The 26,305-nt window shown below is 37.7% G+C and overlaps 1 protein-coding gene across 1 annotated transcript in view; it reads right to left on the bottom strand.

The window, feature by feature from the left end:
- The window catches only part of LOC311431137 (uncharacterized protein), a 312,109-nt gene that overhangs the window by 103,089 nt on the left and 182,715 nt on the right, over window positions 1–26,305 (bottom strand). The window contains exons 9-10 of the mRNA XM_084508389.1: window positions 23,230–23,788; window positions 6,615–6,737 (exon numbers count right to left, since the gene is read on the bottom strand). The gene's annotated coding sequence lies outside the window, so the exon portion shown is untranslated. The remainder of the gene's footprint in view (window positions 1–6,614; window positions 6,738–23,229; window positions 23,789–26,305) is intronic.

The following is a 26,305-nucleotide window of genomic DNA, read 5'->3' as shown; positions in this document are numbered from 1 at the left end:
AAAACTTTTTGTAATGTTAAAAGCCTGCAGTTTAGAATAATTCCTACTGAATCACACTGAAAATACAAAACAACATGTAAACCAGAAGTTCATTATTTGTCCTTTTCTTTCCTTCTCCACACATCACACACTCCCCAACAGAATTGATAGTAAATCAGATACAAGATTACAGGAATTCCTTCCATGTACAAGTACTCTGCCTCAGGCTCCAACCTCCTACTGACCATAGAGAAGTGCTCAAGGAAGTTGATGAAGCTTTAGTTAGGTTCATCTGTCTACCCGAGACATTTTCAGGTTATATTCAAAAGTCTGTTGTGTAAAGAAGCACAGATTTGTGACTCAAATTGGAATAGAAAAGGGGATAAAAATATCTTTTATGACTATTGCTAATGTATACAACTCGGAACAGACAGAACTACTCAAACAATTTTGTCTCTGTCTCTTTTATCCACCAGCAATGGGCAAAGATTTGTCTGTCTGACAGAGTAAAGCATTGTCAAAAGAAAAATCCATGAAAAAAGCCTTAGATTCCCCCAAGCAATTAGCTGTTTTCTTTTATCTTAAACAATTCCTCTACCTATATTTAAAACTATTCAGACACTCTTTGTCTTTGAAATACTTCTTATTCATCTAAACCAAATGTAAAAATACATAACTCACCGAAACTATATTAAAAAAAAAAAAAAAAAAAAAAAAAAACACACACAAACTAATAAATAAATAAGTCACACACACACACCACCTGTCTCTGGTGTTTTCTGACAGACAGGAACAAAATTAGATTTTGTAAAGATCAGGAAATGACATTCCATCCACACACACTACAGCCTTCTGAAGCTGCTCTATAACTCCTGTGATTTGACAGGGAAAAAAAAAAAGAAAAAAAACCCTTTCCTGAAACATTCAATTAAACAATTTTGTTTCCACTTAGAAAGGTCACTCATCATGCTCTCTTTTCGAAACAGTCATTTTCTTTGCCTTGTATCTAATTAATTTAAACTTGGCATATATAATTCTTAAATGACAGCTTTTAATGCATTTTGCAACTATAGATGATAACAGACAATTGTACTGTCTCTCCAAGGATTTTCCTACACAGAGAAGACCATTTACAGCAATCTAGGGTGTAAATTTATAGCACAGTCAGCACTTATTATTAACTTCACCTGCAAACACTCGGTGCTTCCTACCCATGGGGTATTATGCCTTACTTTGCAAGTGGCATAAGTGGCTTCACAAAAAAAGAAGCTTGTATTAGGCAGCAGAATTTTCCAGCCAGACAGCACCAAGTATTGAGAACCCTGAAAATTTATGCTCTAATTTATATTCATTAATTTTCACTAACTTGTCTGCATAGGCAAACTGTAATATCGCAAATCAAAGAAATACACTAAACATTTCATGGTGTCCGCTGTTTTCACTTCATTGATTATATTATGTATACACACTGGTTGATTTTTGTTCTCCAGCAATCAAAATTGAACAGAAACTGCTTCAGAGTTTTTCCAACATGTGGTAGTTGTCTTTCCTACTACTGCACAAGCATATCAACCTGTTTGGTTTTTTTTGTTTGTTTGTTTGTTTTCCAGATATAACCTTACCACAACAAGCCAGGGAAAAGACAGGGTATGTTGGCAGACAGGGCAATGGCAGACATGGAGGAGCTAGTCTAAACTGGGGTGTTGAGTTTCTCAGAATGTGTCTCCTTCCAAAATCTAATTTTTATTCCCTTATACTTCTGAGTCCCAAATATTACCTGAAGCCACCAGAACTGAAGAAGACTATCACAAGGACACTCGGCCTTCAACAGAAGAAAACAGTGTTACTTTAAATAGTAACACTAATAATAATATCCAAAGGGTGTGTAACTGGGGACACCAAGTGTGGAGGTGCACACAACCAGCCTAAGCAGTAGCTCTCTAGGGTGAGGGGCAGGTGAGACATCCTCAGCAGATAAAAAGCATTAAGGTCACTGATGTAATCCAAAGAATAAATAAGAGAATTATGTAATAGAGGTACAAAAAAGAAAAGCAGTATGATACAATGATAAAAAATGTACACAGATGCTGAGAATGATGTGGATGTTAAGGAAGGTGACAAAGAAAAATAATAAGATATACTAGATATTCAAAAAGGAATGTGAAGATTGTTTTTAAACATTAGGGAATTTGCCCATTAGGATAGATGTTTCAAGGGAGACTTGAAGTATCTCCAAATAGATCCTCTATATGAACAGATTTAGTGGCATGGGGTTAGTTGCTATTTTAAAAATTACTTTAGCTTTTATAAGTTACTGGATAAAACCTTATTTTATTGTGATCAAGATAATGTTAAAATGGTGGGTTTTGTCTACTTTGGAATCAAACTATTTCCTTTGACTTTTACCTACAGAAAAGCACACATCATCTTTTTCTCACATTGGTATTTCTCTGTTGGTTATCATATATTTCTTTGTATGTTATCTTATGACAACTACTAATCTCAGGTCTATTCAAAGAGTTGGAATTTAAAGATCAAGCCTCTGTCTCCTTTCCAGACTTGCTGAGAACGCAGGATGAATATGGGTATGGAGAAAGGTTTATCAGTTAAGACAGTTTGAATTTTATGGATAAATGCATATGTGGACAGCTTGGCTTATTGAAGAAGTTTCACTTGCTATCTGATAATCACAGAATCACAGATCTGTAGGGGTTGGAAGGGACCTCAAAAGATCATTGGGTCCAACCCCCCTATCAAAGCAGGTTCCTCAGAGCAGGCTGCCCAGGTAGGCGTCCAGACAGGCCTTGAATATCCCCAGAGAAGGAGACTCCACAACCTCCCTAGGCAGCCTGTTCCAATGCTCTATCACCCTCACCATGAAGAAGTTCTTTCGCATGTCAGTGCAGAACTTCCTCTGCTCTAGCTTGCAGCCATTGCCCCTTGTCCTATCCCCACAAACCACTGAGAAGAGGTTGGCTACATCCTTCTGTCCCCCACCCCTCAGATATTTATATACACTGAGGAGATCCCCTCTCAGTCTTCTCTTCTCCAGGCTGAACAGACCCAGGTCTCTCAGCCTTTCTTCATAGGGAAGATGCTCCAGGCCCCATATCATCTTTGTGGCCCTCCGCTGGACTCTTACCAGGAGATCCCTGTCTTTCTTGTACTGGGGAGCCCAGAACTGGACACAGGACTCCAGGTGAGGCCTGAGGAGGGCAGAGTAGAGGGGGAGGATCACCTCCCTTGACCTGCTGGCCACACTCCTTTTAATGCCTGCCAGGATCCCATTAGCCCTCTTGGCCACAAGGGCACAGTGCTGGCTCATGGTCAACCTGTCGTCCACCAGGACCCCCAGGTCCTTCTCCTTGGAGCCAGCAGGTCATCCCCCAGCCTGTACTGATACTTCGGGTAAATCAGTAACTGTTGATCTGAAACCACTCAAATTTTTTTGCTTTGTTTTGTTTTGTTTTGGTATTTCATGACTGAATGTCAGATCTAACTTAAAGCATGGCTAAAAATCATTTATCTGCCAACTTTTGAAGAGCCATTAGTCAAGTAAATTAGCATCTAGTTGAATAAAGGGAGAATATTTGTTCTTACATGCAATTTTAGAAGATATGTTCATATTGTTAAAGTCAAATATACAATAAATTATAACTCGTTTTCTGTGTAATACATTTTATGCTTTGTAAAGAAATCTAGGCATAAGTTTACGATAATAATTGTATGTATCATTTGCAATGTTCTGCATTTACGTGTAGCTCACCAGACACTTGAAACAAAGTTGTGATGAAGGTATGTATTTTTTCATTTTTAAACAGGGAGAATGAAGCACAGTATTCAGAAGGATGTCATCAGCTTAAAAAATAAAAAAATAAAAATCAGATGAAGTACTTTGATCTTCTACTACTGTTTGCACCTCCAGTCTCACTAAAGTAAAGTTAAGTAAAGTTCTTCCAAATGAGAACATTCAGGTTGAGCTCTTCTGAAGATAGGTGCTTCAGTTTATTTGAAGCATTGTATTTCAGAAAATTTTACTGCTTCCTCTATATAACTTACCAGGGAAGAAGATAATCGTAAACCATTTGAAAATGTTACTCCACAGTTACAAAATTAATTGATGGACTTGTGAAAGGGATGTTACTTGAAAGTACTTTTAAAATCCATTTTAGCAAAGTGCAGTCTATTTCATGCACTGATGAGTACGGATTTATTTCATATGAGCCACTGTATTGCAACCTCTTTTCTTCAGATGAACACAATGAAAATACTGTATTTCATTTCATATTTGATATGTTTACATGGCTAAGAAAAAACAGCAACATTGTATTTCCATTTGTAATTCTTACTTTTTTGTGTGTGTTTCCTATCCTAAACAGGCCATTTGTACATCAGCCAAACAGGTCTTTGGCCTGTTCCTTGTTCTTCTTAAATGCAGCCAGATTCTGCTACCTGATTTACCAGGTAGGCACAGCAGCTGATCTGGTGACAAACAGCAAAGCTGGGAAGCACTGCTGGGAAACACCATACCTATTGCACCCATTCAAATCAACAGCAGTGCTTACACAGCCCTTACAGAAAAGCCAGGCTGAAGGACATTACCACTCCTTGCCAAGAGGAAAGGTTCAGTGATGTGACAGCATGAAAGACTGGGGGCTAGTGAGACATGCAGCCAAGTACATAACTGAGACATGCAGCCAAGTACATAACAATGGGTTCACCATTTCTGTACATGTCTTCTAACTCTAATTGCTGGGTTGGTGCTTCTTTCTCCTGGTACATCTCACTGCACTCTTTGCACACTGGGTAGTGGCTGAGCTACTTATTCTCTTTGTGAGTAGTGAGCAACATATTTCTATATATTTTATTCTTAATTAAAGGAGTATCTTTGTCTTGTGACATCTTGCCAACATTAGCTCATATGTCCAATTCCAGCTGAAGCTAGCAAGAAGAGAGCCACTGTATTTTTGCAGGTAGAGCTCAGGAGAATTTACATGTATTTCCCATTACTGTCAAGTTCTGTTATGTACAGAAGAAACAGTAATCTGTGCCTCCAAGCGCAAAAAAAAAAAAAAAAAAAAAAGCAGAAAAATTTAGCAGTAATACGTGCAATGTGAAAATGTGAAAGAGACCCAATATGAGTAAGGGAGCTTTCTCTTAATTATTATTCCTTGCCTACGTACATATTTGTGTACTGGTATAAAAAATAGTGAATTGTCTCTGCAGATCAATTACTGTATGATCCTATAGACCCTTCTGCTATTTTTGATTGTGGGATTGGGAAGCTGACAAGCTGCTTTTGTTCCTGAGTTTATAAATAGGAGGTTATATTTTAGTAAAATAAATAAATAAATAAATAAAAGTTTTCCTTTGTTAATAATTATTCTCATTACTCAGGCTTGGTTGTGCCATTTGCAACACTAATTAGCTGTTCAATGCAGTTTCAAAACTGTATTCCATTGAGAAAGGCAATGGAATAAATCATAACAATGACATTACTGGAAGTTTATTTTTTCTGCTACACTCAAGTCCATGTATAATAAGTCAACACAAAGATTTAGTAGAAATACCTGTTACAGCATTCACAGATATGCTGTTCCTTTTAGGGGGATTATAGCTGTTCAATAAAATCTTTTTACCTATTTTCCTATATGTAATACGATAAAAAGGAACTTTTGCTTTAAAATAAAACTAACAAAAAAATAAATAAATAAAATTCACCCAACAGCTGAAGTACCAATAATCTCAGTTTAAATTTAGATCTATTGACTGAGCCTTGAGACCTTCTTTCATCTTATCTGGTGATTTCTATACCAGAATTAAAAGGAAGATTTTCTGTAACAATTTCTGTAACTTTTTTTCTTTTGCCTGTATATATCATGGAGAAGAGTTAGAAAAACCTTCTTACAGATGACTAAAAAAAACCTTCTTACTATATGACCATATATTTATGAATGGATTCCATTTTAGTACTTTAAAGGAGGCAGAGCTGATGTTGTCCTTTAACCTTTTCATATTCTTTTAAAGAGCTGACTAGAGAATGAAATATCTCAAGAAAATTCTGAAATTTTATTGAAACAAATGGCTCTGAATGAAAAACAATGTTTTAAATATTCATTTAAAACATGATCATATTGGATGTTTGCTTTGTAATGTTGAAAACATAAGCAAAATGATATTATAAAAATTAGGAAAATGAAAAAGTCTCAGAGAAAAGCTCTGCTATGATGTTTGTTTGAAAGGTTTGCTTTTCTTCATCAGGTGTTTCTGGAGGAGTCCATATCACTTGTTATTGAAAATGGTTTTGTTCATAATCTCCTCTTTCTTCCTCCCTTCTTTTCTTCTTCCCTTTTTTTCCTCCATTCTATTTTATTTTGTCTATGATAGGAGCCCTGTGACCTGGGATTGCCCTTCCACATCTACCTCAAGACTCACCTGAATTATTTTCAGGTGCATATACTATCTATGCAAGAGAATGAACTAATCCTTCAGGAATAATGTCCATAGGCTGCCCCAAAGAAAACTGAAATCCACTGCTGGTTCAGGGTCAATCTGCTCTCTGCACAGTACACTGTCACATCTCCAATTCCCAACCAGTTTTTATTTTATCCCCCTAATTTGTATGAAGCTGTTACCTTGAGAGCACTGCAGCTTCAGTTCTGGATTTTACTAGTGCCATCAGCATTCTTCCAGTATTTGGAATATGACTCACAGCGACATACTTTCGAGATACCTTTTTTATGCAAAAGTAGTGATAGCTGAAATAGAAAAAAAAAGAAACAGGTCACTGTCCAGAAGGCTGGTGTGTCACGATAGCTCTATTTCAAATGCAACAAGATATACCTTGAAGTCACTGTTCAGTCCCTACTGCTGAACTATATTGGACCGAAGGGGTAGAAGTGAGATACTTCAGATTCTCCACAATCTGTGAAGAATGCAGGAGTGTCAGCATCTCCTCAAGGAAGTGCTCTGGGCCACTTATTTCACATATAAATGCTCACTGGTTGGCTGCTTGTTTTAGACAACTGTCTGTTATAATTACTGTTAGGAAACTTTAAGTCTTTTCTGACTCATCTTTTCTTTGCTTCTTTATATCCATACAGGTATCCAGAGGTGCCAGCAAATATATACATGTATATCATTCCCATTACTGTCTTCCCCCTCTCTATACACATTATTCATATGGATTTGATGGCTAGGACTGAGACTATTTTTCATCAAGATACTATCTAGAGATCTGTAATTCTCACAGATCATGCTCCCACCTGAGCAGAGCTTTCCCTTTGAAAACTTTTCCTTAGTCTTGGTGGTGTAGCAGCATGGATCTATACAGGCCCCCTAAGTACTTAATTTGCCCTTTATATGGAAGGTAGTAAACTTTTCACAATTACGAAAACTGTATATTAAAGGCCAAAACACAAAGAGTCATATATGACCCTAATATATTGATACTCCATCTGTTTTACCCATGTTTATCACAAAGTCCATCATTATTCCTTACTGAGATATAGTCAGAATGACAGAGATTCTAATGGCCATTAGGATGTTAAAATTCCACAGACTGTGAAACCATATCAGCTTTCAAACTATGTTTATGAGTTGCACTCCTATGAGACATTGAAAATCAAATTTCTTCTAGCTAAATGAACCATGAGGTTCTTAGGTCCTTCTGAGACTTTGATCTCATGATATTTCGTATTTCTGAGTCATGATTTACTTCCTGAAATCACTTGCTGCTATTATTAACTCCACTTAGTTTTTGCTCTGAATGATGTCATTGTCAAGAATAACATATAGGCTTTTTTATTCTTTCAATTTACAAGGAACAATTGTAAATGAGCAATAACCTTTTCTTTTCTACCATGTGTTCTACTAAGGCAAATATCCAAAACAAGACCAAAAGAAATAAATTGACTTTCAATAATATCACACTTTGATTTTTAAGTAACCCTATAAAGTAAAGAGAGTAGATTTTAAAAGTTTTTTTAAAAATACCTTTCTCTTGTACAAATTTAATCTCAGTTTGTTAAATTGCGTGATAAAAAATACAACGATGTAATTTCCACTAGAATCCTCAAAACCTGTATTTGAGCTTAATTTGTGAAATATTACAGTCAGATTCCCGGCCATAATATTTCCTTTCTTATTTTTTTTTTTTTTTCAGAACATTAAAGATCTCTTTCCAAGAGTGAAGAGAAAACAAAATAAACTTGATAACATAAATTATTGCATATGTGTTAGGTCAGAGAGCAGTTAAAGCCATGTGCAAGTTTACCAGAGGAAGAAAGGATTAGGAGATGATAGCCTCCTGCTACTCTCTTACGGTCAGAATCACATAAGGGAATAGAGAAGAATGTTTCAGACCATCTAAGGAACTTGGAGGTGCACAAGTCCATGGGACCTGATGAAATACGTCCATGGGTCCTGAGGGAACTGGTGAATGAAGTTGCTACGCTACTATCTATTATTTGAGAAGTCATGGCAGCCTGGTGACTTTCCACCTACTGGAAGAGGGGGAACATAACGCCCACGTTTAAGAAAGGGAGAAAAGGAAGACCTGGGGAACTACAGGTCATTCAGTCTCACCTCTGTGCCCGGCAAGATCATGGAGCAGATCCTCCTGGAAACTATGCACACGGAAAACAAAGAAGTGATTGGTGACAACCAAGATGGCTTCACTAAGGACAGACTGTGCCTGGCAAATCTGGTGGCCTTCTACCATAGGTTTACAGCACTGGTGGATGGGGAAGAGCAACTGACGTCTACCTGTACTTGTGCAAAGCATTGTCCGTGGTATCTTTGTCTCTAAATTGGAAAGACATGGATCTGATGGACAGACCACCCAATGGGTAAGGATTTGGCTGGATGGTCACACTCTTGAGGTAAATGGCTCAAAAGGGACTCTTTGTCAGGGAATATAGGGATAGGACAATCAGTAATAGTTTTAAATGAAAAATGAGGAGATTTAGATTAGACATTAGGAAGAAATTCTTCACACAGACGGAGGTGAGGCACCAGACAGAACAGGCTGCCCAGAGAAGCTGTGGATGTCCCATAGAATCATAGAATATCTCAAGTTGGAAGGGACCCATGAGGATCATTGAGTCCAACTCCTGGCACCACACAGGTCTACCCAGAAATTCAGACCATATGACTAAGTGCACAGTCCAAATGCTTCTTGAATTCTGACAGGCTTGGTGCCGTGACTACGTCCCTGGGGAGTCTGTTCCAGAGTGCGACAACCCTCTTGGTGAAGAACCTCTTCCTGATGTACAGCCTGAACCTTCCCTGCTGCAGCTTGATACCATTCCCGCGGGTCCTACCACTGGTCACTGAAGAGCATAGATCTGTGCCTGCCCCTCCACTTCCCATTGCAAGGAAGCTGTAGACTGTGATGAAGTCTCCCCTCAGCCTCCTCTTCTCCAGGCTGAACAGGCCCAGTGACCTCAGCCGCTCCTCATACGTCTTCCGCTCTAGGCCCTTCACCACCTTTGTCACCCTCCTTTGTACACTCTCCAACAGTTTAATGTCCTTTTTTCACTGTGGTGCCCAGAACTGCACACAGTACTTGAAGTGAGGCCGCACCAATGCAGAGCAGAGTGGGACAATCACTTCCCTTGACTGACTAGTAATGCCGTGCTTGATGCTCCCCAAGATACGTTTGGCCCTCCTGGCTGCCAGGATACACTGCTGGCTCATATTCAACTTGCTGTCAACCACAACCCCCAGATCCCACTGTGTGGGGCTGCTCTACAGCATCTCGTCGCCCAGTCTGTATGTATAGCCAGGGTTGCTCCACCCCAGGTGCAGGACCCGGTACTTGCACTTGTTAAACTTCATGCAGTTGGTGATTGCCCAGATCTCCAATCTGTCCAGATTTCTCTGCAAGGATTTTCCACCCTCAACAGAGTCAACAACTCCTCCAAGTTTAGTATCATCAGCAAATTTGCTCAAAACACGTTCTAGTTTATAACCATATCATTTATAAAAAACTCTGAAGAGGACTGGCCCTAAAATGGAGCCTTGGGGGACCCCACTAGTGACTATGTGCCATCCTGATGTGGCCCTATTTAGCAGAACTCTTTGAGCCCTGCCTGTCAGCCAATAGCTCACCCATTGTATGATGCTTTTGTTTAGCTGTATGCTGCACATGTTTAGCTGTATGCTGAACATCCCTGGAGTTGTTCAGGGCCAGGCTGCATGGAGCTTTTGAGCAATCTGGTCTGGTGGGAGGTGTCCCTGCCCATGGCAGTGGGGTTGGAATTTGATGATCTTTAAGGTCCCTTCCAACCCAAACCATTCTATGATTCTATGATCCTATGACTAAATGTGAATCCTCCTCCCAACTAAACCACAATGATAGTTGCTTTTAGACTTAATACTCATGTTCCTTCAGACACTCTGTATTCTGTAAATACAATTTGCATTTCTTTAAGCAAAGGTAACAGTTACACAGCTTTATGACTGAATTCGTTGGAATTAATTATATATATATTAAAATAACAACTGTAATATTTATTATTTCTCATTATCAGAAGTGTTACATGAATAGCAGTTAATTAGTGTTAAGAAATGAAATCCTAGCTTCAATTTCTGTTTGCTTTAATCCCACAAGCTTCTATTTCTGTATTTCCAATAAATTCTGTGTTTCTATTTATTTCTAATAAATAAAAAAGCATTACTTAATGTATATGACCTCTATTATGGCTTTTCAAATAAGAGCAATCTTATGTAAAACATGGGGATTGGCAGGGAGGTGATATGAATGTCACTGTAACCAGAATTTTTCTCTTAACTTTGTAGACTTAAACTACATATATATGAAATGTTAAAATGTAGTCATTTATAAATTATGGATCTTGTAAATCATTTAACATCTAGAGAATTTAAGAAGGGATGCAATTTAATTGTTTTCAGGGTCTGTTCTAGAAACCATTTATATCTATGGGATTCAGTTCATTAGTTGCAGTAGATTTTGCATCAGTCCCACAAATGCCTAAACTACACGAAATAATCATAAAGTAAAATTTTATCTTAAAGGTTCCTTTAATACTTAGTTTATGATCAATGTTTATTTTACATTCACAAATGAGATGAGAGCTTCATTTTAACTGAATAAATGCAATGGAATGAAATGAAACTTGAACCATGACTTCGTTCCAGTGTTTGTATGGCACACAGAGAATAGTAACAACAAAATTATTCATCATTACTTGAGCAGTCACTAGGATTGAGTGACAACATGAAGTCAATTATTTTGCATCAGTAAGTGACCTAACAAATAGAAATGTGCAGAGTATTCAATATGCTCTTACTACATCATGAGTTTTAGCAAAACACCTCCTTAAGTAATTTTATGCTGATTCCCTTGAGAAAAAAAAAAAAAAAATACACAAATAGAAGACTAGCAGGCTGTCAACTATATTTTTTTCCTTTACTTTAACGTTAGCTGTCTTTTACTCCTCTAAAAAACAGCATGTAAAATCAGTAAACATTAATTTATTCTTCTGGCTAAACAATGGTCAAGCTGATTTCTTAGTTCAAAATAATTATTTATTTATTTATTTTCAAGAGCAGTATTAGAATGACAAGATTTGACCTTGAACATATGTCACCCATTTGTTAAAAATCCTTGAAATACCTCTGCAGAATACTGCTATTGACAAGTTAGTTATAACCTAGGAAATACTGAAAATTGCAACGGAATCACATAGTTTCCCATTCAGAGGCCGGTAAGAAAGAGTTAATTGGTACCTTCCCTTCTCAAGACAGGACATTGTAGGAATGCCTATGAACCTATGAAAAATTAATTAATTGACTTGTGGCATGCTACATTCAGGATGTGCTTTATTGAGATGGAGTTAAATTTGGCATTAAGATGGAAAGAAGGATAATTCTTAAAAAGACTTTGAGTTGACAGCTGCAGTGCTACATATTTTCTGTCAAAACTCATTTTTTACATTTTTAATCAAAAGGGCCATTTTTACAAAATCTGAACACCTAAAAAGAGGGTTGTAGTTATATAGCACATGAGATGAAAGCTGTCCAGAGAGCCCTGACTGCAGAACGGGACGATAATCTGAACCAGGGTCACAGGCATTTCCATGGGGCACTGTGTTGACCAGCCAGAAGTGATGTGTTTCTACAGTGTGACACCCACTCCCAAATGTGTCCTCTAAATTATCCTGGAACCATAACCAGAAGCAATTCCTGTCATTATTTTCAGTTGGGAAACTGAGGCAGAAAGCAATTGATTTCCCACACATCATGGAAGGCTGCGCAGACCTAGAAATGGAATCTTGCTTAATTCAGCAATAGTTCTAAAACCAGAGTATCAATTATACTGCATTACAAGTTTTGAGTGTTCTGTCATACCATCCATGAGGACATTTTTACATGAAGGAACAATTTTCCAGGGTCTTTATTATGTGCCCAGCTTCAGCACTGATGTAATGTATAAAGCTGGACTCATCATTTTTCTCTCTGACTTCTTTTCCTTTACCATCAAATACAGGTTAATTATACCTGCCTATCTTTGTGATATCCTTCCAGAGCTATGTTCTATTAGTGCTAAGAATTGCTGTTCACTGATTTTAAAATAATTCAATAAGAGGTTTAAGTTCATGGTTTGTGTAAAGAAAAAATCTTTTTTCTTTTCCTTTTTTTTTTTCTCTTTTTCTTTTTTTTTTTTTTTTTTAATTTCTTGCTGTATCCATCAGTGTTACACAAATTTTAGTGACATATTTATTCATGATACAAAATCACATATCTTGGCAATCAGTAGCAGAATATAGGTCAAGATCTCAAGAACAGCTTATGCTGTTGAATAATTGTACGATATATAATACTAGCTCCAAAAGAACTATGAAAAGATGAAAAAAAAAAAAAAAAGAAAAAAGGAAAGGGATCTTCCTTCTTGGTGAGAGAGGTATGGAGGTATTGGCCAGATAGTCACCATTGTGATGCAGATCAATGTTATCCAAGGAAGCAATAAAGTATTATTGGTAAGGACAGCAAAATACCTAGCAGGTATTTATTAAAGTTATTGTTGAGGAGGATGTTTCCCAAGGTTAACTGTGGGAATGATTTAGGTACTCCACAAGGAGACATGGAAATGTCTTGGAAACATGCTTTGTTTAGCCTAGTCAAATGGAAGTTGACATTACTGAGGTAAAAAATAAAGATAATATAAATATGTGATTAATTAGATCCTTTAATAATCTACAGAAACATACAATAATAATGAATAAGTTTAGAACTGAATTTCTAAACCCTATGAGGTATGATTCATGGTAAGTTTTTAGCCTTTGTGACATAGGACTTGTTCCACTTTTTGAGATCAAATAGGAGCTTTATTTGGCAAAAGTCCTGTCATTGCAAGAATTTGGGATGTTGGTAACATCCAAGGTATTTCCTGTCTCTTTCCTACAGTATTTTAGTTATGAATTTTGATCTTTTACTGCATGTCTTAGCATCATTGCAAAAGGTGAATTAAAGTGTGTTCTGCAGACCTGTCTAATCTAGACATCTTATATATGCATTTACAAACTTTTGGATGGTATGGTTACTGCACAGTTCTGTGTTCCTGTCTTTTACCTAATCACTTCCTTGAAAGACTTTCATACTTGCTCCAGAGACTAGCTGTCTGTAAATGTGTCACTGTGGAAACAAAATCAAAGTGTTCTCTGCCATCCAACATTTGCTGCTAATAACAGTAAACAAAAAAGCACAGTGTCTATCAGAGCATTTCATCTTTTTATTTATATAACAAAAAAGTTAAAATGGAAACCGATAAAACCGAGTAACTGTAGTTATTCAGCTGCATTACTACATTTATTAGCAAATTTTCTTCATCTTTTAGCTTGATCACTGTTCAGTAATGACAAAGTGAAAATTGCCTTTCCTCACAAAGATTACAAAAACAGCTTTTTCTCCTCTGAGCAAGTAATGAGATTGAACTCAGGTCTTCTAGAAATGTATTTAAAAGGTTTAATTATTTCTGAAATGAAAGAGAAGTTAGTGAAAATAACATTTGGGGAATGGAGGATCACAACTGTATGACAGGATGTACCTGATGGAATCCTTGCAGCCTCCATGGGCTAAGCTGTTTTGCATAGCTGTGTTGTTACCTTCAGAGGCAGATGATCCGTCACCTCCTCAGTAGGAGGTATGGGAAATAAGAAATTATAGGAGGGGAAAAGAATAGTAATAACAGTAACAGTAACAACAGGAATAAAAATAGCAAAACAAAAACAAAAACAATAATAGTAAGGATTTGCAAGTCAGGGATAATGTGTTCTATCTCAATCTTGCTGAGTTTGCAAGCCTTGCAAGGCTGTATTTTGACACATGCTGAGATTCAAACTATTCAGCAGACAAAGGATAAAGAAAGAGTACTTGGTTTGCCTTTCTGCAAGACCTTTTCACAGACAGCAGTGGCAAATTGAATTTCTATGCCCATGAAATATATAAATAAATAAATTAGAAAATAAAAACTAAAAAAATAATGCTACAGAGATGAAGGTAAATGACTTTTCTCTATCCCTGATGGCATCTATTCCCAGCTTCTTCAAGATGCTGCAGTCTCACCAGTAAATGTTTGCAGGAGGAATAGGCTCACATTCTATTTTCTGCCCTGAATTTGGCAGATCACGATTAGCTCTAAAGAATCCTCTCTGCCTTTATCTTCTATGTTAATATATCATAAAGCAGTAGCACAGTGACCTGATGAGAGTTATACATGCCCATCTACGTGAAATAGAATTTAAGAAGTGGAACTTGGGTCAAAGTAGGAAGAAGAGTAAATTCTGTCTTTCTTTTTCCTCAGTGGTTGCAAGGATACCACCAGGAAGCATGTTTCTTCATGTACTTCAATTGACTTGCTTCTGATCTGTTAGTACTTCATGGATAATAAAAGAACCCTAAGGAAGGAGCCTTATAATTACTAGTTTCATAAAGAAAAGCTTTCCCCCTTCCTTAAAATGAATTTAGCATAGTTGATGATACAATCTTGTTACAATCCCACACAAAGACATACTGAAAACAGGGAGAAGCACTGGGGAGTCACAAAGTCTTGGAGCACAACCCAGCAAGCAGCGGATGGTAAACAGAAGATAGCAGCACATAAATTGCAAAAGTGATGTAAATTCACATACCCGCAAACTTATTTTACAGTGATAAATAGCTCTTTGAGTTTTGTAAACCTTTTTGATTGCCAAAGACTACTTTGTAGTTCTGTAGATTTTTCACTTCTTTTCGGAGCTGCAAGTCAAGAGGTCATTAAAAAGTTCAGCAAGTTAAAATGCATCTTTTTTTATCTGGGCATTTCAGAAGAAATAGTCAATAACAGCAAGTCACAGTTGGCTGCTCTGCCTGTTTTTGTGATGTGATGTGATTTCAAGATTATTACTTCCGACAACTAGTACCACAATGAAAAGGAGTGGCCAAGAGACCAAAAGAAACCACTGAGAAAAATTGACAGTGGAAGGACCCTGTGTGTGAGACATGCTAGTGACATGTAAGGGTTAAGCTCAGTTCAGAAGACTGGGTGAACTGCTGGAAGAATATTGCTGACAACCTCAAGAAGCCTTGTTTAAAAGACAACTAGCCGGATGTAACCCTCAGCTCTCTTCTTTAACCATCAGAGTAAGGTCTGACATTTCCCCACATTCAATCTCTGAGAGAATCCTAATAAAACTGAATGAGAGAAACATGAGAGAACAGATGTTGCTACTGAGCCCTTAGCTGTAGATAGTCTACATGCTTGACACTGGCAAAAGTTTGTTAGTACAAAAGAAACAGAAAGTTATTTGATTTAGCTCTGAGGCTAGATGAATTTCAATGTACAGTCTTAGATCAACATTGTTTCAAGAACCAACTTTGTTAAGTGTAACTGATTTCTTTAGATGAAGGTCCCAAAGACTAATAAAAGCTTCAAAAATGTAAGTGATCAGATAAACAGCTCATTAAAACAAAAGACAAATAGCCTGCATAAGTAGCAAAACTGTTCAGGATGATCATATATTTTGGTTTTAATTCCCAATGGAGAAGTACTTTAAAGTAAGCAGCTGGAAGATATGAGGATATAAGGGAAAGAATAACAGAGTGGCATTGGGAATGATGCTTATATTTTTTTCCTTATGGCAGTAAAGTTCCGTAGTCAGCACTGAAGAAAGTTATTTTCTATGATTGTGTGTCATTATTCTGAGACGCAACATAAATCAGCTTCTCCCAGGTTGCATTCTGCTCTGGCTGGGCTGCTTCAGGTGCCCAAGTGAGCTTTCCTTGCATTGCTGATGGTGGAAACCCACTTAAGACCATAGACAAGTAATTGTCTTTAAAGCAACTCCAGACATCTTGAAGAGCTCAAAATAAATTTATGTCCTTCATCAAATTAATCCTGATGATGTTAACGTATACTCAGAGGTCACAATATCCATTACTCATATTCCTGTCCTGGCCCCAATGCTCTTATTGTGACCATTTATGCGGTTGAAACTTTCATACAGGCATATTCAACTCTGTTTTTGCTTGATATCCCTTCTATAGTAAAAGTCTTGTGATTAATTCATATCAAAGTAAGCCTATTAAAGTGTCAAAGGTTGAGAAATGAGAAATACTTGTACACTCATCAAAATGTTTTTAGTTGTGATATGTTGTGTTATAGTTTAAAAAGAGATTAATCAAAAAGAATTATTTATAGTGACTGTTTTCAGATAACCTGATTGTAATTTAACTTGCTTATATAGGGTGCTTTGGGGGTGAGTTGATGGGAAGCTGATTAATAAAAAGCACAGCTGTCTTGCTGATAACATGCATTTTCTTTTAGGAATCATTGCTGTATTTATATTTGGTTTCATCACTATTAACTAATATTAGGAAAAAATCTGCTGTACCTATGATTAAAATAAAATTTATAAAACATTTTTCAGTCGTGCACATGGACATTATTTTTAGCTTAGTAGTTTATGGAATTGTGTCAGTGTTTGCTGATATTACACATGGAATGTAGCTCTGAACATTAAACAATAAAATATTTCTCTCTTAGATGACTACCCGTCTGCTTGCCTTTTTAAGGCAGATTAGAAAACCACTTATATTTACTGTGGTTATATCTTTGTGATAATAACATTTGCAATGAGGAAAGTTTTGAATTCTCTACAGGAATTTAATTTGTGGGTGATAAATGCAGAAAATGAAGTGTCAGATCAATCCCTAAACTTTCCTGCAGATAAAGGGTAAACTGGTATGCAAAGTTTGGTGAAATTGACTGTTGTATTAATATGGAAAATGTTTGTATACTCTTGACTTTCCTTTCAGTAGCACTGTTGTCCAAAGGTATATAGGACTTCAGCATTAAAAGGAAATTAAAGTTTTTGTTTGTTTGTTTGTTTTTTAAATTAACAGCATGCTGAGTCAGACTACTCAGATACTGAAAGAGGCAACCAATTTTCCTCAAGTAAAAATAATCATTTATTCTTTTGTTATTGTTGTTGTTGTTAATTATTAACTGTCACAGATTTGTTATCGTCACGGATTTGTTATTTTTAATTTCTGTACTTTCCCCACCTTTATAAAACCACCCAATTAAACCCACAGCACCTTTTTCCCCATTGCAACAGTATAATCTCAAAACAGATCTTATGAATCCGAAGAAAGACAAGGTTAGGTAAAACATCAAAACAAAATTTACAGGAGACAATGAATTACATTTGATTCACTATTGTTTGTTTAGCTGTCTTAATCCTGTGAAAACTGGTTGTTAAGAAAAAAGTTATAGCATGCTGGTTTTTTTCAGGTATTGTATCCTAGCATGATAGGAACAATTACAGTGCAGTCATGTCTTGTATTCTGATGTTACACAAACTTGATTAATCTATGTTTATTTTACTGTTACTGTTACTGTTACTGTTACCGTTACTGTTACTGTTACTGTTACTGTTGCTATTATTACATTGAAGTCCTGCAAAAAGAAAACAGTTTCTGGTTTCCAGAAGATCAAAGAGTTTGTTTTTGAATTGAATACAAGGGACTGCCTTTCCTCTGAACTATTGCACATCGTATTAAGCAGCACTGACCTGTTTCAGAAGATTTCACACTAGATGACTCTCCAAGGTCTTAACTATTAAATAACCTCTGGCGGGTTCATAATGATGGGTATTATCACTATGGGCAGATTAAACTCAGGCAGCTGCATTCTGGTATCTACCTGACCTCAGCAGTGCTGTGCACATCCTGCTCTAAGCGGCTGCTTACAAGCCTTGCTGACAATACTAGCAACTGAAATTGCTGTTATTTTTGTCAACTACCAGCATATGCATCCTATTTCAAAAATACATAGACATGAAAGATTCTACTTTGTAGACTAAGAATAGTAACTTTGCTGTAATTAGCCTACAATTTCAGAGCTAATGGGTGCGTGAGATAAATGTTGGCCATTCAGAAGCAAGCCTCCATTTCTATGTCTACCTTCTAAGTAACAGATATTTTCCTTTTTTTTTAAACCCAGACTGAAAGATATCAGAAAGGAATTATGTGATACAAACATTATCCTGTCAAAGCACGTAATGGAACCCATAGCACTCATGTTTCTTTTTTCCCTGAGTTTGTAAGGTTCCTAATGATACCCTTCGGAGTGGAAACTACAGGTCCCTTCTCTACCACTGGCAATAAACCAGTGATTTCAGCAACCACATCTGGTGAGAATCTCAAATTTAATTAAAGGCAGGATCAATTTTGGTTTTCTAAAGAAAATATCATTATCTGCATTACCTCATGTAAGTCATTTCATCATATACATATATAATGAAAAAGAGAGAGAGAGAGAGAAATAAACACTGTTGTTGATGCACAGCTCTATCCCAAGGATTTCCAGAAGCATTCTGTAAAGCTGTCTTCAAAGAACATGGTAACAGTTCACTGCAAATTTTTGGTACAACATGTCACAAAGCAGTCACAAAACAATTGAAATATGAGTCAGTGAGTAAAACTGATCGTCCCTCTTACTTCTGAGTTTCTTTTCTGGATTCTACGAAATTACGGCAACATCTCAAGAAAATATGTCCTGAAGTAGATTCATAGAAATTATTTTTTCTAATATAAGCATTCAATTGAAATTAACAAAACAGCATCAGAACATAAATGTTTTGAAAAAGCAGTGTTTTGAAAAAACACTTTACTTTCTACAAGGAAAAAAAAAAAAAAAACAACCAAGAGTGTTATCAACAGTAACTGTAATACTTTATTGGAAAAATAAAAACAGAAAAAAAAGAAAACAAACAAACAAACAAACAAAGCTATCCAGACATTTTCTGAGGTCACCATGACAGCATAATTTGTCACTGGATTTAAAGCTGATGTTCACTTAGAGCGATTTAGGACTATTATTTGACCATGTTTAATGTCAGTGAATAAAGAACAGTTCTATTCATTAACATAGCTGAGAAAAATTCCAAAAAGAAAGAAACAAACAAAATACACATTTGGATAGAACAAGGAATGGAAATCAAGTTCTGTCATAATAAACATAAAACGGTTTCACAAGATTGTAAAACAATCCATCCAAACCAAGTGGTGAAATGACGACAGTTAGAAAATAATTTTAAATAGATCAAAAGTGAAAAAAAAAAAAAAAAAGGAAAAAAAAGATGCCACCAAAAGAATATATCAAGGATAACATACAGATACAAAGTTGATAAGGACCTTGGACCTCTAGATGTCAGGTTGTTTGCCATTCTATGTGTATTTCTGGAATTACATCATGGATTATACAAATCTTAGAAAAAACATTGCACTAGATGAAGGTACTATGTTACAAAAAATGGATTAAAATACACAAATATTGAAGTAATAATTCTATTATATATATTTCTGTACCATAACTGCAGTATCACAATGATTATACTCAACAATAATATAATAATTCACCATTAATTTAGTCAAGAATTACAAAAGATAAACGTGTTGACACAAAAGGCTTTAATAATTAGCTCAAAAGTGTCCAATAAGATAATAGAAGCCATTTCAAAGCCTGTTTTTATTACTGTAAAAAAATAAATTAGGCAAAAAGGTTTAGAATGTAGCCCAACTAGACTTAGAAATGATGAGGTAAAAAGTTTAGTGAGTTAAGTGGTCTGTCTAGATGTGATAGACATACAGATTTGAGGTTGTGTGACATTCTGATTAAGGTATGATAGATCATAACCCAGGTAATCTTGTTTTACCTAGATTAAGAGGTAACTGAAAATGTATCCCATAAGGTACCTATCATAAGGAAATACCATGAGAAGGCAGTAATTACCTTGTGGCTGACAAGGCAGTAACATACCTGGTATTATTCAAAACTTCAACCAAAAATAAATTAAATAAAAATAAATTGTTGAGATTAAAAAAAATGATGTATCAGGAAACAGGGAGGCATTCATCCTGAACAATTTGGGTTAACTTGGGCCAAGCTACTGACATCAAAGTATTCATCCAGCAAAGAAGCTGCATAGGGCACAGTTACAGAACTGATGAGTGCTCCTGGAAGAGTTTTTGGAGCCATATGGAGGGGTTCCTTGCCTGCTTTAGCCCAGTCTTTCTCAAAATTGTTGCTGCCAATTAACTGCTACATGTTGTTTCTTACTTGATGTGGAAGGAAACAGAATTGACAGCTGTATTTAATATATGAACAATGGAGTACTGGATAGATATTAGGAGATAATCATTTCTCTGCATAGGGTATATGCCACATACAGTTTCTGTATTTTTAACGAAGGTGGAAAGAACACAGAAATTAGAGTAAAGGAGTATTGGCAGTGCTTTCCAGTGAGAGACTTTAAAACATTAATTTGCTTACTTCATCAAAAAAATAGGCAGACCGAAATTGTGATTTCCTAAACTGCATTTTAGATGTATTTGTTTTCTCCTTCCAGTTTGAATTTATTTTAGAAGTTCTTTCCCTGAAGACAACAAATTGAATAATTGTTCAAGAACTGCATTGGTTGTTTATAACATTTTTGCCAATTTATCAGCATGTTTCTTCTAACATCAAAAATTGATTTTCTTCTTTATAGTAAGAAAATGTTAATGAAATATTTATGAAAAACTTCACAGATACTGTTCTCATTTCAGGTTCAAGCATTCTGATCTCAGTTGTAAGATAAAGATATGTACAGTACATAAAGATATGTGATAATATCTGAACAGCATCTTTGACTTCTAAAAAAATTTCACATTTTCTAAAAAAAATTCACATTTCTCACAATTTTCTGCCCCCAAGTCCCCAAAAAACTCTTAAGGTGAGGATTATTAAATTTCTTAATGTTTCAGGAAAACTCATATAAATATCTAGATGGTGATCTGACAGCAAATTAAAAATTTTGCCTTTAAAATTCTTTTCTTTATAGACTTGTCAACAGAAATTCACTATAGACTTCTTTTCTGTAGTTTCCTGTATATTCCTACAAGATAATTCAACTCATGTAAAGACAAATATCTGACAGAGCATCCTTTCCCCTATTCTATCCTGCTATCAATCCTCAGATAGCAGGTTCTCTCCGCTTCCTACTATTGTTTGACCTTTGAGTATCAGAAAAAAATATACATTAAAATAATGACAGTCTAGTGACAGATATAGTCTGTATGTTATGTCTCCAAAATAAAGCTTCCTGGCTGTATTTTTATTCAAAAGATTGGGGACACAGTGTCTTCTATATAGTAGAGCTTATCTGCTGGACATTAGGAAAAAGTCACTTGTTTTGGATTTAAGCAATGCAAATTCCTTGAAATACGACATATGTCTGGCATCTATTTTAGAAAACAAACAAACAAACAAACAAACAACACATACACACACACAAAAAAATCACCACACATGTATTTGTGAAAAAAGCTGGAGAGTTCTTACATTTCTTATATGGGTGTAAATCTGAGAGGATGCTGAATTATGAATCAAAAACAACAACAACAAACAAAATAATACCCTATTTATGTATTTATACCAAAACACTCAACATTTATTTTATTCAAAATAAATAAAAACAGTGTGTTAACAGAAATATAGAGTAAGAAGAATGGTTGGTGGAACCAGATTTTGAATAAATTTGGTGTTGAAACTGGATAAATATTTGAATGATTATTTCCTGGAATCATTCATCAAGATAGATAACTACTCTAAAGTCATCTAAATGAATCCCACTGGAAAAATACAATTTTAACTGATGTATGCTCTCATGTAAGTCATTTCAATCACATCACAACACTGTGAAAATTAACAGGAAATGAAAGCTGACCAGGAAAACTACAGAAACAGAAACATATATTCTAAAATGATTGCAATTATAAGCCGCAAAGAAGTATCCCGATTCACTCTTTGCATAAATATACTAGCTACAACTATTTTTGTGAACACACTAAATCTCTCAATTTCACATCTGGACAGTAAATCCTTCAATAGCCTAATATTTCAGGAATGATGCCTTACTGGTGGTGCAGCATTGAAAGAAAGCAGTTTGAAGTGAACTCTGTGAGGGATTATTTATAAGTATGTTCACCTTGCGTTTTGGATTTGATATGGCCTTTAATTCCTGTCCTAAACTGAGATGTTGCTGCACAGCTAATAAAAATGTATGGATGAAATAAATTATCCTTGTCTGTAGAATATAAATCAATTTGTAAAGCTCTTTGAGATGCTTAAGGGTGAAATATATCATACAAAGTTATCACACTGTTGTATGAGCTCTTCTTTCTATGTTATTCCCATAAGCTATCTGTAATAGCATCATCTTCTGATCAGACAATGGCTGCGTATGTTAAACTGAACTACAGGATGTCTTTTACCTCAGAAGAGGGTGAGATCAACTGTTTTTTTTCAAAAGTATGGTTTGATTTAAAGTTGTGGTTTGGATTTATGGCAAAATAATAGCATGCTATTTTGGTTTACGATAAAAACAAAACAAATGAACAACAGCAACAACAACAACAACAAAAAACACATACAAATGAACCGGATAGCACACAGATATAGAAAAAAAATACAAAATAAGACATTGTAAGATGTCTTATAGAGTATTTCAGACTTCTGTTCAAATGGAGTATCAACATACCAGTAGATGTCAACAGAAACATGGTCAGGAAACTGAGGACAGGGATTATACCTCTCTATTAAACACTTTTGGGACCACGTCTAGATACTGCATCCAGTTTTGGACCCCCAGTAGAGGAAATGCATTAATGAACTGGAAAATGTTCAGAGCTGGAGTACTTTACCTGTGAGAAGATGCTGATGGACCAGGCCTTGTTTGGCCTGGAGATGACTTTGAGGGGACCTGATGGAAGCCTGCCCCTACCAAGCAACACCACAGAGCTGGTCTACCAGTGTGGTACACAGTGGAAGGGCAAGGCACAGCAGGCTGAAGTTGAACAAAGGAAGGTTCTGAAAAGAGAGAACTTTTCTCTATATTTAAAATATTCAAATATTGGAACAGGTTTTCCAGTGAGGCTGTACAGTCTCCATCCTTAGAGACTTTCAAAGACTGACTAGCTGAAGCCCTTAGAAACTTGGCATGAATTCAGTCTTGATCCAGCTTTGAAAAGGAGGCTGGACCATAAACCTCCAAAGGTCCCTTCCCACTGCAACAGTTCCATGCTAATGGCACTGCAGGCACAGCTCTGTGATTTGCCAAGAGGCCCAGATATCCCCACTGCTAGGGACTGATTCCTTCAAGCTGTCTTGACATTTGCCAACAGACCACAAAGTAAAGGCTATCAGGGATGTGAGATGTTCCACTGTAGTCTGAAAGTACCTGATGGAGATCAGAGAAGAATCCTAAAAAAAAAAAAAATCCTTAGGTTAAGGAATAATAAGAGAGTCATACTGCATTTTTCTCTTTGAAAGAACACACACAAAAAACCCCACAACAATCACTCAGACATAACAACAAAAACTAAGGGTAAAACATGAAAGCAATTCAACTTAGACTGGAAGAATATTCGAGTATATAAAGTTATTTTTTAAAACAGTCACAGAATCACAGAATCACAGAATTTTCTAGGTTGGAAGAGACCTCAAGGTCATCGAGTCCAACCTCCAACCTAACGCTAACAGCCCTCCACTAAACCATATCCCTAAGCTCTACATCTAAACGTCTTTTGAAGACTTCCAAGGATGGTGACTCCACCACTTCCCTGGGCAGCCTGTTCCAGTGCCTCACAACCCTTTCAGTGAAGAAGTTCTTCCTAACATCTAGCCTAAAACTCCCCTGGCTCAACTTAAACCCATTCCCCCTCGTCCTGTCACCAGGCATGTGGGAGAACAGGCCAACCCCCACCTCGCTACAGCCTCCCTTGAGGTACCTAAAAAGAGCGATAAGGTCGCCCCTGAGCCTCCTCTTCTCCAGGCTGAACAAGCCCAGCTCCCTCAGCCGCTCCTCGTAGGACTTGTTCTCCAGGCCCCTCACCAGCTTCGTCGCCCTTCTCTGCACCCGCTCAAGCACCTCGATGTCCTTCTTGTAGCGAGGGGCCCAAAACTGAACACAGTACTCGAGGTGCGGCCTCACCAGAGCTGAGTACAGGGGGACGATCACCTCCCTAGCCCTGCTGGTCACGCTGTTCCTAATACAAGCCAGGATGCCGTTGGCCTTCTTGGCCACCTGAGCACACTGCTGGCTCATATTCAGCCGACTATCCACCATCACTCCCAGGTCCTTCTCTGCCTGGCAGCTTTCCAACCATTCCTCTCCCAGCCTGTAGCTCTGCTTGGGGTTATTGCGCCCCAGGTGCAGGACCCGGCACTTGGCCTTGTTGAACTTCATGCAGTTGACCTCAGCCCATCGGTCCAGCCTATCCAGATCCTCCTGCAGAGCTTTCCTACCCTCAAGCAGATCGACACACGCACCTAACTTGGTGTCATCTGCGAACTTACTGAGGGTGCACTCGATGCCCTCGTCCAGATCATCGATGAAGATATTAAAGAGGACCGGCCCCAGCACCGAGCCCTGGGGGACGCCACTAGTGACTGGCCTCCAACTGGACTTGGCTCCATTCACCACGACTCTTTGGGCCCGGCTATCCAGCCAGTTTCTAACCCAACGAAGCGTGCGCCAGTCCAAGCCAAGAGCAGCCAGTTTCTTGAGGAGAATGCTGTGGGAGACGGTGTCAAAAGCCTTGCTGAAGTCAAGGTAGACCACATCCACAGCCTTTCCCTCATCCACCCAGCGCGTCACTCTGTCATAGAAGGAGATCAGGTTCGTCAGGCATGACCTGCCTTTCATAAAGCCATGCTGACTGGGCCTGATCGCCTGCTTGCCCTGCAAGTGCTGCATGATGACTCTCAGGAGGATCTGCTCCATGAGCTTTCCTGGCACTGAGGTCAAACTGACAGGCCTGTAGTTTCCTGGGTCTGCCCTCCGGCCCTTCTTGTAGATGGGCGTCACGTTTGCTAGCCGCCAGTCGATTGGGACCTCCCCCGATAGCCAGGACTGTTGATAAATGATGGACAGTGGCTTGGCCAGCTCCTCTGCCAGTTCCCTCAGTACCCTTGGGTGGATCCCATCTGGCCCCATCGACTTGTGCACATCTAAGTGCCGTAGTAGGTCACCAACCAGTTCTTCATGGATAATGAGGGCCACATCCTGCTCCCCATCCCCTTCTACCAGCTCAGGGTACTGGGTATCCAGAGAACATCCGGTATTGCCGCTAAAGACTGAGGCAAAGAAGGCATTGAGCACCTCCGCCTTTTCCTCATCTCTTGTAACTAAGTTTCCCCCCGCATCCAGTAAAGGATGGAGATTCTCCTTAGTCCTCCTTTTTGTGTTGATGTATTTATAGAAACGTTTTTTGTTATCTTTAACGGCAGTAGCCAGATTGAGCTCCAGATGAGCTTTGGCCTTCCTAATTTTGTCCCTGCACAGCCTCGCTACTTCTTTAAAGTCCTCCTTAGTGGCCTGCCCACTTTTCCAAAGCTTATAAACCCTCTTTTTCCTCCTAAGATCAAGCCACAATTCTCTGTTGAGCCAGGCCGGTCTTCTTCCCCGCCAGCTCGTCTTTGGGCACGTGGGAACAGACCGTTACTGCGCCATTAAGACTTCCCTCTTGAAGAGCGCCCAGCCTTCCTGGACCCCTCTGCCCTTCAGAACCGCCTCCCAAGGGACTCCACCAACCAGTGTCCTGAGCAGCTCAAAGTCAGCCCTCCGAAAGTCCAATACAGCGGTTTTACTGGTCCCCTTCCTGGCCTCGCCAAGAATAGTGAACTCCACCATTGCGTGGTCACTCTGCCCTAGACAGCTCCCGACGATCACGTCCTCCACCAGTCCTTCTCTGTTTGTGAAGAGAAGGTCTAGCGGGG

Source organism: Aythya ferina (genome assembly GCF_964211825.1).
Source record: "Aythya ferina genome assembly, chromosome: 2".
Classification (NCBI taxonomy): Eukaryota; Metazoa; Chordata; class Aves; order Anseriformes; family Anatidae; genus Aythya; species Aythya ferina.
This window is presented reverse-complemented; position numbering and strand designations above follow the sequence as displayed.